The sequence below is a fragment of the Lithobates pipiens genome, unplaced genomic scaffold, assembly GCF_037356315.1.
Source record: "Lithobates pipiens isolate NorthernLeopardFrog02 unplaced genomic scaffold, aLitPip1_a1.2 Scaffold_30, whole genome shotgun sequence".
Lineage (NCBI taxonomy): Eukaryota > Metazoa > Chordata > Amphibia > Anura > Ranidae > Lithobates > Lithobates pipiens.
In genome coordinates, this window is record NW_027507791.1 from 114,141,738 (window position 1) to 114,156,821 (window position 15,084).

Genomic DNA, 15,084 nt, shown 5'->3' on the forward strand with positions numbered 1-15,084 from the left:
TTTAATCAACCCTCAACCAGTTAGCCTAACATCAATTGTATGCAAGCTCTTGGAAGGGATAAGGGACTATTTACAAGATTTTAGTAATGAAAACGGTATCGGCAGTAATCAGCATGGATTCATGAAGAATTGTTCTTGCCAAATCAATCTATTAACCCTCTGAGGAGGTGACCTGCCCTCTAGATGAAGGCCCGTACATGTGGTGTATCTGGATTTTGCAAAAGCATTTTATACCGTTCCCCATAAACCTTTACTGTACAAAGTAAGGTCCATTGGCATGGACCATAGGTTGAGTACATGGATTGAAAACTGGCTACAGGGGCAAGGTCAGAGGGTAGTGATAAATGGGGAGTACTCGGAATGGTCCGGGGTGGAAAGTGGGGGGCCCCCAAGGGTTCTGTCCTGGGACCAATCCTATTTATTCATAAACTACTTGAAGGATGAGATAAACAGCTCAGTCTCTGTATTTGCAGACGATACTAAGCTAAGCAGGATAATAGCTTCACAGGAGGTGGGAACTTTGCAAGACAATCTGAACAAATTAATGGGGTGGGCAACTACATGGCAAATTAGGTTTAATGTAGAAAAATATAAATGCATTTGGGTGGCAAAAATCTGAATGCAATCTACTCACTAGGGGGAGGCCCTCTGGGGGAATCTAGGATGTAAAAGGACCTGGGGGTCCTAATAGATATGTTCAGAAATGGCATGCAATGCCAAGCTGCTGCAAGCAAAGCAAACCTAATATTGGCATGCATTAAAAAGGAGATTAACTCCAGAGATAAAAGGATAATTCTCCCACTCTACAAGACTCTGGTCTGGCTGCACCTAGAGTATGTGGTCCAGTTCTGGGCACCAGTCCTCAGGAAGGATGTGCTGGAACTGGAGAGAGTCCAGAGAGGGGCAACAAAACTAATAGTTACTGGATGACCCTAGTTCTGAGGAAAGGTTACGAGCTCTGAACTTGTTCTCTCTGGAGAGGAGACACTTGAGAGGGGATATGATTTCAATGTTCAAATACCGTAATGGTGACCCCACAATAGGGATTAAGCTTTTTTCGCAAAAGGGAATATAAGACCCCATTCACTAAAATTGGAAGAAAAGCAGTTTAACCCTAAACTGCGTGGATGGTTCTTTACTGTAAGAGCGGTTAGGATGTGGAATTCTCTTCCACAGGCAGTGGTTTCAGCAGGGAGCATCGATAATTTCAAAAAATGATTAGACACCTGAATGACCACAACATACAGGGATATACAATGTAATACTGACATAAAATTACACACTTAAGTTGGACTTGATAGACTTGTGCCTTTTTTCAACCTCGCCTACTATGTAACTATGTAACATATCTCGGAGATCTTAAAATTGTAGAATCATTGGCTGATATGTGGATTTCTTGATTAGTGCTAAAGTCTATACATTTTTGCTTCACAGTCCTCAGATTCAATTTCAAACTTAGACAATTTATAGACACCAAGGATAACGGATTGTAAGCTTGGGTTTTCTTTTGCTTTGCGCATTAATAGAGATTACAAGTTGGTTATGAGAGAAACTTCAAAATGGTGTACAGTAAAATGTTTCAGCCCCATGCATAGCACATACTTCAGTGTTAGTCAGAGTATATATGTATGTATGTGTGTGTGTGTGTGTGTGTGTGTATATATATGCATATATGTGTATATATATATATATATATATATATATATATATATATATATATATATATATATATATATATATATATATATATATATATATATATATATATATATATATATATATATATATATATATAATGTATATGTGTGTGTGTGTATATATTCTTGCAAAAGCGAGTACACCCCTCACATTTTTGTAAATATTTTATTATCTTTTCATGTGACAGCACTGAAGTAATGACAGTTTGATACAATGTAAAGTAGTGTGTACAGCTTGTATAACTGTTTAAATGTGCTGTCCCCTCAAAATAACACAACACACAGCCATTAATGTCTTAACCACTAGCAATAAGTGAAAATGTCCAAATTGGGCCCAATTAGATATTCCCCCCTCCCCCCCCACGGTGTCATGTGACTCCTTAGTGTTACAAGGTATCAGGTGTGTCTGGGGAGCAGGTGTGTTAAATTTGGTGTTATCGCTCTGTCTCATACTGGCCACTGGAAGGTAAACATGGCACCCCATGCCAAAGAACTCTCTGAGTATCTGAAAAAAATAATTGTTGCTCTATATTAAGATGAGCTAGGCTATAAGATTGCCAAGACTCTGAAACTGAGCTGCAGCATGGTGGCCAAGACCATACAGTGGTTTAACAGGACAGGTTCTGCTCAGAACAGGCCTTGCCATGGTTGACCAAGGAAGCTGAGTGCACATGCTCAGGGTCATATCCAGAGGTTGTTATACACGATTTATATAGCACCAACAGTTTATGCAGCACTTTACAATGTATAGAGGGGGCAACACAGTACAGTTCAATACAAAAGGTACAGGAGGACCTACTCGTAGAGCTTATATTCTAATAGGGAGGGGGTGGTGATACAAAAGGTAATAGCTGCAGAAAATGATTTGATGGGGGTGGCTGAGTATGGGTACTGCCAGCATTGCTGCAGAGGTTGAAGGGGTGGGGGTTCAGCCTCAGTGCTCAGACCATATGCTGCACACTGCATCAAATTGGTCATCCCAGAAGGAAGCCTCTTCTAAAGACGATGCACAAGAGAGCCTGCAAACAGTTTGCTGATGACAAGCAAGATAAACTTATTTGGTTCAGATGGTGTCAAGCATGTGTGGCAGCAACCAGGTGAGGAGTACAAAGACAAGTGTGTCTTGCCTACAGTCAAGCATGGTGGTGGGAGTGTCATGGTCTGGGGCTACATGAGTGCTGACGGCACTGGGGAGCTACAGTTCATTGAGGGAACCATGAATGCCAACATGTACTGTGACATACTGAACCAGAGCATGATCCTCTCCCTTCGGAGACTGGGCCACAGGGTAGTATTACAACATAAGGAAGGTGGAGGAGTGCAAGGTCTCTAACATCCAGCTCCGTAATGTCGTCATGGAGTGGAAGAGGACTCCAGTGGCAACCTGTGAAGCTCTAGTGAACTCCATGCCCAAGAGGGTTAAGGCAGTGCTGGAAAATACACTTTGGGCCCAATTGGGACATTTTCACTTAGGGTGTCCTCACTTTTTTTTGCCAGTAGTTTAGAAATGAATGGCTGAGTTATTTTGAGGGTACAGAAAATTTACACTGTTATACAAGCTGTACACTCACTATTTTACATTGTAGCAAAGTGTAATTTCTTCAGTGTTGTCACATAAAGATATGATAAAAATATTTACAAAAATGTGAGGGGTGTACTCTTATGAGCTAATGTGTGTATATATATCAAATATTGTAATCCTGCAGTCTCAGTACATATTATACAAACAGTTATATGAATGTTCAGCATGTGGTACCTGAGACATTCAACACAAAAGGTAACAGTTTAAACAGAAGCACAAAAAAATGAACTAACAATCATACCCAGTTTTTCCTGAGATGCTTCTGCTAATTAACCTATTCTGTGAGCCTCTCATTACTATTGTTCATTATCTACTATCATACCATGGATACCATTCTCTGCTCATACCCTGATGCTGAAAAACTTTCATATTTACTGAAGTTCTACTGCAATGTTCTTCCCTTCATTCAACAGTGGGGAAAAACCCATTTGTCAGAAAGGAAAAGAGTGCAAAAACATTTATAATACAGGAGGTGGAGAGAGAAGTTCTGACTCGCCTAACATCTAGACCACAGTGCAAAATCACACAAGATAGAGCTGAACAATTCTAGGTTAAGACATTCTGTTTGGACAGTGCTGTAGTAGCAAATGATGGTGCCTGTGGAAATCCTTTCCTGTTTTGTGTAGTATAAGGGGTATCCTGGCTAGGTCCTACAATAAGATGGTGCCAAAGGAATAGAGTGTGATTGACAGCTTTACTGCATATTTCAGTAAAAAAACTGCACCTTCCCTTGCCCGGAAAGCAAATTCGTTGAGCAAGCCAGGGTCGATAAAGGAGCAAGTGAGCAGACAGGCACAGATGGGAGGAATAATTCAGGTCAGTAACAAGATTCAAGAGTCTGACTGCAGTGTTTCTGGTCACGGGTATACAGCTCAAAACATTTTGGCATTGAGGCCTGGTAGAGCTCAGTTTTACATAGTCTGTTTAGTTCAGGGAGCATGCACAGTTCTACATACCAATGACGTATTGCACTAGCTGGCATTATCTTCCTGGCCCAGACTATACAACTGCTATTGGGCCTGGAAGCACAGAGGACCCAGCACTGATTGCTTGCTCAGTAATTTATGCAGGTAGCAATAAATTCTGGAAAATGTGTACACAATAAATTTGGATACCGTATTTGCCGGTGTATAAGGTGACCCGGCATATAAGACGACCCCCTAATCTTACAGGACAAACTCTTTTAAAACTGTACTTACCGTATAAGACGACCCGGCTTTCGAGGCTTCCAAGGCTTCATATTTCTTCCTTCTTCCTGCTTTTGCTGGAGCCAATCGCGGCGAGCGATGTATTCTATTAATGAATACAAAGCCTGCTTGGATTGGCAGAGGCTGTAACATCAGCCCACGCCTCTGACTCTCAAAGCCAATCCGAGCAGGCTACAGAGTAGCCTGCTCGGATTGGCAGAGGTTATTACTCCAATCCGAGCAGGCTCTGTATTCATTTGAATACATCTCTCACCAGGATTGGCTCAGCAGTATATACTGTATGTAGCCGAAGCTACATACAGTATTACCGAACACACAGCAGGCATCCGAGGGGCTGACCCGGCATATAAGACGACCCCTGCTTTTTGGCCAGTTTTTTTACATGTAAAAGGTCGTCTTATACGCCGGAAATACGGTATATATACACTATATTGTCAAAAGTACTGAGGCATCTGCCTTTACACGTACATGAACTTTAATGGCATCCCAGTCTTACTCCGTAAGGTTCAATATTGAGTTGACCCACCCTTTGCAGCTATAACAGCTTCAACTCTTCTGGGAAGGCTATTCACAAGGTTTAGGAGGGTCTATGGGAATTTTTGACCATTCTTCTAGAAGCCCATTTGTAAGGGCCAGCACTGATGTTGGACAAGGCCTGGCTCGCAGTCTCTGCTCTAATTCATCCCAAAGGTGTTCTATTGAGGTCAGGACTCGAGTTACATAGATTGAAAAATACACTATTCTATACAATTCAACCAAAAAAAAAAATCCTACAATCCCATATACACAATCCTTTACCCACAGTTGATCCAGAGGAAGGTGAAAAACCCCAGCAAAGCATGATCCAATTTGCTACAGCAGGTTAAATTCCTTCCTGATCCCCCGAGAGGCAATCTGATTTTCTCTGGATCAACTTTACCTATAAATGTTAGTACCTAGTTATATTATGTACATTTAGGAAAGAATGAAGGCCTTTTTTTTTTTTTTTTTTTTTTAAAGCAATCTACTGAAGAAAAAAACTAAATAATTTGGAATACCCCACGCTTGGACAACAAATATGTGAGTAAATATATAAAAAGGTGCGTAAATCTGCTCCCCTCAAAAGTGCAAGAAATTTGACCTTGTGGGTTGTGAAATAAAGGGGTGATAAAATAACAATGTGCTCTAGTGCTTACTACCACAGATATCTTACTATTCAGCACATACTGCAATATACATTAAATACATGAGATTAAATCCAAAAAATATACATATATAAAAGTTAAACAAACTGTCTATATATAGACAACAGTGAAAATGAAGTAGGAGTAAATCCTGTGTCCCGTCACCGCTTCGGAGGAATGGACAAACACAGCACCCAGTGAACTATGGTAAGTAGACTACTCGCCAACTCACCTTGACCCCTTTATTTAAAAGTAAGGTCAGGTGAAGCTTTAGCAGGTTTAGGGAACTGCCAACCTTGGATGGAGGAACTCTGCTTAGGTGTACCAGTGATACTGTTTCAATCCACGTTTGCTCAGGAAAAAATATAGAGAGAGCCGGACCAGGGCATAATGTTTTATTGAAAATAACATAACAACAAAAACAGCCACATGGCCTCTTTAAAAGTGCCAGAATCTCGGCACTAGAGGGAACGGACGTTTCAGACCGGGTGAGTTGGAACCTAGCTGTGCTGCTTCCGCTGCTTGAATTGGCGTGCATTCCACCCCCGGATCTCGGGAACCATGCGTTCGGATCAAACCGAAGTGACCAGAATGCGCCTCGACATACGTTTCGTCGTAATGACGTCGTCAGGAAACGTGAGCTTGCAGAACCACCTCTGGTGGGAGTCTATTCCACATTGTCACAGCTCTTACTATGAAGAAACTTTTCTGTATTTGGAGATTAAATCTTTTTTCCTTTTAGATCAGGGATATGCAATTAGCGGACCTCCAGCTGTTTCAAAACTACAAGTCCCATCATGCCTCGGCCTATGGGTGTCATGCTTGTGGCTATCAGATTCTTGCTATGCATCGTGGGACTTCCGCAACAGCTGGAGGTCCGCTAATTGCATATCCCTGCTCTAGATGTAAATGGTGCCCCCTTGTCCTCTGTGATGACCTTAAAGTGAATAACTCACCAAGTTCACTATATGGACCACTTATATATTTGTACATGTTGATCATATGCCCCCTTAATCTCCTTCTCAAACGAGAATAAATTCAGTTCCTCTAATCTCTCCTCATAGCTGAGCTCCTCCATGCCTTTTATCAGTTTGGTTGCCCTTCTCTGCACTTTCTCCAGTTCCCCAATATCCTTTTTGAGAACTGGTGCCCAAAACTGAACTGCATATTCCAAATGAGGTCTTACTAATTTGTACAGGGGCAAAATGATATTTCTCTGGAGTCCCTACCTCTCAATACAAGAAAGGACTTTGCTTGCTTTGGAAACCACAGCTTGGCATTGCATGTTATTATTTTGCTTATGATCTACCAAAACCCCCAGATCCTTCTCCACTATGGATTCCCCCAGTTGTACTCCCCCTAGTATAAATGATGCATGCATATTCTTAGCCCCCAAGTGCATAGCTTTACATTTATCAACATTAAACCTCATTTGCCACTTAGTTGCCCAATTAGACAATTGAGATTGGCTTGTAAATTGGAGACATCCTGTAAGGACGTTAATCCACTGCATAGCTTGGTGCCATCTTCAAAGACAGAAATGGCACTTTTAATCCCAGACTCTATATAATTTATAAAGATATTAAAAAGTAAGGGTCCCAACACTAAACTTTGGGGTACACCACTGATAACCTTATTCAGAGTAAGAATTATTAACCACTACTCTCTGAATTAGTTTTTTTAGCAAGTTTTCTATTCACTTGCAAACCGATCTTTCCAAGCCTGTAGACTTTACTTTACATATTAGCCATGTGTGAGGAACTGTGTCAAACGCTTTTGCAAAATACAAGTATACTACGTCCACAGCCACCCACCCCCCTGACCATGGTTTTAACTGCCGCTTCATAAAAAAAAAAAATCACCTTTGACAACTTCTGTCTTTCATGAATCCATGCTGTCTGTTTAAAATATTTTTTTCCAGCAAGAACTCATCTATGTGGTCTGTTAAATTCTCCAGTGCCTCCCCGACTATAGAAGTTAAACTAACAGGTCTATAGTTACTTGGTAAAGACTTTGATCCCTTTTTAAATATTGGCACCACATTGGTCCTACGCCAATCCAGTGGTACCATTCCAGTCATGGAGTCCCTAAAAATTAGAAACAATGGCTTTAAAATGACAGAGCTCAATTCTTTTATGATCCGTGGGTGGATGCCATCAGGTCCAGGTGCTTTCTTCACCTTTATTCAGTCTAAATATTTCTGGACCATATTGCTTGTGAGCCATTGTGGATCATTTAGGGCTGTGCCAATACCACCTCCATTATGGACTTTAGCTCCCCCATGCTCCTTCGTATACACAGAGCTGAAGAACCTATTTAATAAATTGGCCTCTTCTTTGCACCCAGTTACCTGCTCTAGATTATTTTGTACCAGGGCCTACATACTCAGACCTGACCTATTAATATAGTTGAAGAATTTTTGGGGATTTGTCCTATCTTTTGCAATCTGTCATTCTTTTTGAATTTTTGCAGCCTTGATTTCCTTTTTACTACTCGTTCTTTTCTTTGTAACATTTAAACAATATAGTGTGCCTTCATTTTTATATTTTTAAAGTTATTTTCTTATTTATAGCCATTTTAACTTTGGCCGTGAGCCACATAGGTTTTATTTTTAACCTTTTAAATGTATTGCCCATGGGAATATACTTTCCAGTGAGTTTGCATTCAGTCTTTTTGAAGAATTCACATTTCTGGTCTGTCCATTGATGCCAATATTCCCTCCCAGTCCTGGAGAGCAGCCCTCATCCTTAAAGTTTGCTCTCTTAAAGTTGAGGGTTTTTATCTTTCCCGTATGCGTTTGCTTACAGCGAACATTAAATGAAATCATGTTAGGTCACTGCTACCCAGATGTTTTTATATGGATATTGGTAATAAGCTCTACATGGTTTGAGATTACCAGGTCCAGTAGAGTGTTATTCCTAGTCAGGCCTCAAACTGAATCATAAAATTGTCTTGTAATAGGTTTATACATTTTTGCCCTTTAACTGTCCCAACAGTGCCATTACACCAGTCAATTTCCTCTACCCCAAACTCGCTCATCCATGTCTTTATGGACCTTGCTTTTTGCACTGATCCCAATCATTTGGTGGATGTGGGGATTATGGTGTGGGGTTGTTATTCAGAGGTTGGGCTTGGCCACTTAGTTCCAGTGAACTCTTATGGCGTCACCATTCCAAGACATTTTGGACCATTTCATGCTCCCAACTTTGTGGGAAGAGTTTGTCTGGCCCCTTCCTGTTTCAACATGACCCAATAGAACACCTTTGGGATGAATTAAAATTGAAACTCAAGAAGGTATTACTGTACATGTGCTCATGTATGGAATATAGTAGTGATATACTGTTCAAATTACAATGTGATTAATCTGTTATCCTTTGTGCTTGGTGCATAGGTTTGAGTACTTTATAATGCTTGCTGATGGAAGTCTGCAGTTGTGTAGGTCATGGAAAGGCTTTCCCTCTGCAGAGAAAATATGGTAATATGTGTAAACGTTCTTGACTGTTAGTCAATAATAAAAAATGATTTTGAAGGCTAATACGCTCTTTGAAACAAGAATTTGCCATATCTGTCATCCACTTGCATAATTTTAGCAAGAAAGCATTTTTCTTCTGCAAAATTTCTACTCTACAAGTAAACTACTAGCATTACTTCCCATAATGCCTTTCAAAACAGAAATTAACGATGAGAAAATGCAAACAAGCGGTTATTCAATGTAGATATATCCCTGACCTGCATTCCACTCGCTGTCAGCAAAATTAACTTCAGACAAGCCTTTCTAACTGAATCCTTTACATGGCTGTACAGAGGGAGCACATGGAATAAAGCACACATCACAACATGTTACACTATTACACATTTTCCTTGTAAAAGGACCTGGAGAAACTCATAAGGATTATTGATCTCTTTTTTTACCATCTTGAAATGTAATGATATTGAACATAACATGGCAAGGAGGAGGAGAGATGCTGTATGTGAAATATGCAGCTAGACAACAGTAGGTTTGTTACTTTCAAGTTTAAATACAAGTCTGTGTTTATCCTGTAAGTAATAAGCGGCGATCATTTTAGCTTATTTCAATCGCTGCCCATGCCAATTCTAACACTTCTCACATACACGTAAAAATCAGCATTTTTTACAAAATCGATAATTAGAACCCCCCAAACATTATATATTTTATGAAAGTGAAGACTCTACAGAAAAAAAAGGTTGGTTTTTGCAAATTTTTGTATGTCACACTATTTGCACAGCAGTTTTGAAATGCTAATTTATTGGAAAATGACACTACATTTTAGTGCACAAAAGCAAAATGGAATGCCCAATTGTTTGGTAAAATATAAAAGCTGATGATGTGTCGAGTAAATAGATACCGAACATTTCGCGCTTTAAAGTTGCACATGCTTGTGGAAAGGAAGAAAACTGCAATATCTCTATAGGCAATACTTTAAAAAATGTTACCAGTTTAGAGTCATGCATGGGGTTTGATGCTAGAATTATTGCTCTCTGGCAATAACTTACATGTGTGGTGTGATCGTTTACATATGCACGCGAGACCCAGTGGCGGCAGTTTTTTTCTCTTGCGGTTACCTGTCTGTTTTTCTTTGAATCCTGAGCAATTCTTCCACAAGTTGTGGCTGCAATCTTTTAGTCTACCTCACCTTGGCCTGGTATCAAAAGAGCCCCCAATTTTCCAATTGAGTGATTAAAAAGTACTGACTGGCATATTCAAGGCTTTGGATATCTTTTTTTTTTTTTTTTTTTTTTTTTTTTATATCCTTTTCCATCTTTGTAAAGTTTCAGTACCTTGTTCTGCAGGTCTTTTGACTGTTCTTTTCTACTTCCTCATGACTCAGTGTCTAGCCTGCTTAGTGCATTCATGTGAGAGCTAACAAACTCATTGACTATTCTAGACAGACGCTAATGGTGATTTAAAAAGTCACAAATGTGGGAAATGAACCTTGTAATTTTAACCTGTGTGTGCCGCCTTCTGCCTGTACTAAGGCCAAACATTCCAGGGTATGTAAACTTTTTTATCAGGGCCATTTGGGTGATTTCTGTTATGATTTAAAAACGATGCGATAATAAATGGCTTCACATGATTGCTATCCTTAAATAAAACTTTTTTTGGCATGATCAGTCAATTTCTGCATTTCTGCCAGGGTACGCAAACTTTTGAGCACAACTGTATGTGTTGGAGAACCGCACATGCATTCACATTTGCTCGTGAGCACGGGGGAGTAGGGTACTTTTTTTTTTTTTTTTTTTTTAAACACTAACTTTGTATTGCTATTACAACGGATAATAGTAATAGCAGCAACCCAACAGTGAGTTTTTTTTTTTTTTTTTTTTTTGGAGCCCCCTGATATCAGTGACCAAAAAGGGGGGTTTGCTGATATAAGGGGACTAATCTAATTGGGGGGGGGGGGGATTGCTAATGTAAAGGAACTCTAATCTAATGGGTGTCTATGGGGGGGGGGGTGTGACTCTAATATAAGGGGAGTCTCTAATGAGGGGTGCTAACTGCTGATCTAATGGTTGGTCAGTATTAGCAGTCAGCATCCCTTCACCCTACAGATTCCCATTGCAATAGTGTTCCTCTATATTAGCACCCCCCCTTTGAGATCCCCCCCCCCCCATCAGCTCAGAGAACCTTTATATCAGTGCCTCCCCACCTCCTTCCCATAAAGACCTCCATTAAAGAGAAATGAAAGACCCCCCCCCCCTTATAGCGACCCATGCCTTGTATTGTGCTGTGTATACCTTACCGGCAGCAGGGACTGTAACTGGAGCCGATGCAAAAGTGTGTGGAAACCGTAGTTGGGCGGAGCTGGGAGGCAGAGCGGCTGTAAACAAATTGCATGTGTGTGACTGTGCATGCACACAGCAAGAGTCACTGGTTGCTAGGATACGAGCAGTCAAAGTAACCAATGAGGATTTACAGGCTGGCGGAGGGGATGGCAGACACCCCACAGGGGAAAAAGAGCACAGCGGAGGAAGCTGCAGCTGGAAGGAATTTTTACTGCATTCAATGATACACCCCACTGAGTTCCTGCACTGGCATCAGTCCAGTCCATCCCATCCCCAGGACAGATGCCTGATGGGACTGGGGGTATGCTGTGTCCAGGTTTCAGAAACCTGGGCACAAGTGTAAGAACCCGGACTGCCTGGGTCATTCCCATACAGGTGGCAACCCTAGATATGCTACTACATTTCATCATATTGTAGACAAGGTTTGCTCTTGTACTTGTGGGCAAATTTTGTGAACATACAAGGACATTCCTGTAACTCCAAGACAGTTGAACTGGCTATTTTACATATACATTTCCACATTTTTAACTAGCATACAGTTTATCTCAACTTATACTCAACTGTTATTGGTGGATGTAAACCATGAACCACACATCTACGAAACGGGAATCCTCATGAACAGTTCAGGCAAGTTTGTCATGCACTTTTATTCAGCAAGGCAACAAACACTAGGTGCAGCAAGTCATAGCATAAAACAAACATTGGCTCCACTGAGTCCCTGACTAAACTGAAGACAGCTCTTGACCAACAGAGGGACCCCAAATAAGTTCCCTAAAACACAGGCATCATAAGTACATTAGTGTTTTGTCAGCAGTCAGACCACATATACACTCACCGGCCACTTTATTAGGTATACCTGTTCAATTGCTTTGTAAAACAAATTGCTAATCTGCCAATCACATGGCAGCAACTCAATGCATTTAGGCATCTAGACATGAAGACTATTTTCTGAAGTTCAAGCAGGCATCAGAATGGGGAAGAAAGGGGCTTTAAGTGACTTTGGACGTGGCATGGTTGGTACCAGATGAGCTGGTCTGAGTATTTTAAAAACTGCTGAGCTACTGGGATTTTAATGCACAACCATCTCTAGTGTTTACAGAGAGTGAGCCAGAAAAGAGAAAATATCCAGCGAGTGGAATGTGGGTGGACGAAAATGCCTTGTTGTCAGAAGAGAATGGGCAGACTGGTTTGAGATGATGGGCAACAGTACCTCAAATAACCACTTGTTACAACCAAGGTATGCAGAATACCATCTCTGAACACACAACACATCAAACCTTGAAGACAGGCAGAAGACCACAACGGGTGCCACTCCTGTCAGCTAAGAACAGGAAACTGAGGCTGCAATTCACACAGGCTCCCCAAAATTGAACAATAGAAGTTTGTAAAAACGTTGCCTGGTCTGAAGAGTCTCAATTTCATCTGCAACATTCAGATGGTAGGGTCAGAATTTGGCGTAAACATGAAAGCATGGATCCATCCTGCCTCGTATTAACAGTTCAGGCTGGTGGTGGTGTAATGGTGTGGGGGATATTTTCTTGGCACACTTCGGTCCCCCTTGGTACCAATTGAGTATCGTTTAAATGCCACGGCCTACCTGAGTATGGTTGCTTACCATGTCCATCCCTTTATGACTACAGTGTATTCATCTTCTGATGTCTACATTCAGCAGGATAATGCACCATGTCACAAAGCTCAAATCATCTCACCACTGGGTTCTTGAACATGACAATGAGTTCACTGTACTCCAATGGCCTTCACAATCACCAGATCTCAATCCAAAAGAGCACCTTTGGAATGTGGTGGGATGGGAGATTCGCATCATGGATGTACAGCTGACAAATCTGCAGCAACTGTATGATGCTATGTCTATGTAACCATGTAACTATGTCTCTTGGGACGCCAGCTTGGATCTGCCAGTAGGAGGTCAGTGTGAGCTGCTGCCAAGTTGTGGCCTGCACAGCGGGGAGTCGTAGAGCTGCATCCAGAGAAATCTCTGCAGACAGCATCACTTCTCATCTACAGTGGACCAGACTGTTCCAGATCCTCCAGCGATGCCTGCACTTCAGATCCGGGTAGGCTGCAGCGTGGTATGACGGGGTCAGACACCATTCCCAGAGCCAAGCTTCAGAGGGAGTTCCTGAAAGTCTTCCCAGGATTCAGAAGGAGCCTGAACCATCATTTGGGACTTCAATCCAATCCCCTGGGTGTCATCACCCAGAGGATTGGTGAGCAGGTGTAAATCCACCATCTTTATTAGCACAGTACAGACACTGCATGGAACCACCTAATCCCCTTTCTACTCTCATGGGGATGCTTGTTTGGAGCTGCCACTTTTAGCCATTCTGTTCTTACAAACCAATACCTAATGGGATTTCCTAAAGAATTACGGTCTCACTCTTGATTAAACCTACTCTTTACAAAGGGCCCCAACATTACAGAACTGTGCTTACTGTACCTATTAACCCATTTCTTATTTTTTTGTTACTTTCAATGGTGGTTGTGGCCCAGAAGGAGCTGAGAAGTTGATATATATTCTTTCCTCCCTCTCAGCGTCTGTTATGGGCATATCATTTAAAGTGGTTGTATACTCGATTTTTTAACTTTTACCTACAGGAAAGCCTATAATAAGGCTTACCTGTAGGTATAAAAATATCTCCTAAACCTTTACGGTTTAGGAGATAGTCCCCTCGGTATGCGCCGCTGACTGCAGCGGCGCATGCGCACAAGGGGATTCTCGGCCTGAAAATCCGGCAGCGGCCGGAATGAAATCTCCCGCGCGCATGCGCGGGAGTGACGATATCGTGGCTCCGGCCACTCACAGCGCCGGAGCCGCGATACCCGGAAGAAACGCAGAGGGAGCATGTCGGCTCCCTCGGCGTGGATCGGGCCAGATGTCGGGGCCTCGTTCCAAGGTAAGTATTTCATAATGAGCTAGTATGCGGTGCATACTAGCTCATTATGCCTTTTGCTTTGCAGGTTTAAAAAAATAAAATAAAAAATGTGCGGGTTTACTACCACTTTAAATTTACAGTTGCTAAGTATTGAAGGCTGTCTTATTTAATGTATTTGCAGAAAAGTTCAACAGTGTTGTAAGCTTCCATATGCTTTAACCCGTGATAATATATTCAATTTGTCTATCACTACCAGGTGTGTCTCTGTTATTGGTGATAATCCACAGCCAGGATAACAGTATTTTCCACATGTCTTTAAATGTGTTTTCAGTAATTTAATTTAACCAGGTGTGCCAGAAGGGTTTGGGGCCAGGCTCAGAAGCTATTCGCAACCTGAAACTTGGAAAATAGGACCGTACTGCTCATGATTACTTGGATATCTTGCAAGACATGTTTGGGAGAACAGAAAGGGCCTCTGATCTCGTGTACCAGTTTGAGCATACCTACCAAGATGAGGGGGAGAAACTGAATACATAAGGTATCTTGACAAGATAATGCACCAGCTACTGCTAAAAGGTATAGATCCCAGGTCAGTTGACAGGGTCTGGACACAACAGGCTTTAACCACCTCAATACCAGGCACTTAAACACCTTCCTGCCCAGACCAATTTTGAGCTTTCAGCGCTGTCGCAATTTGAATGACAATTGCGCGGTCATGCTACACTGTACCCAAAT

At 41.5% G+C, this 15,084-nt stretch overlaps 1 long non-coding RNA gene across 1 annotated transcript in view; it reads left to right on the forward strand.

The window, feature by feature from the left end:
• The window catches only part of LOC143942114 (uncharacterized), a 30,627-nt gene extending 25,100 nt beyond the window's left edge, over positions 1-5,527 (forward strand). The window contains exon 3 of the long non-coding RNA XR_013264690.1: positions 5,487-5,527. This is a non-coding gene — a long non-coding RNA (uncharacterized LOC143942114). The remainder of the gene's footprint in view (positions 1-5,486) is intronic.
• Positions 5,528-15,084: the final 9,557 nt, after the last annotated feature.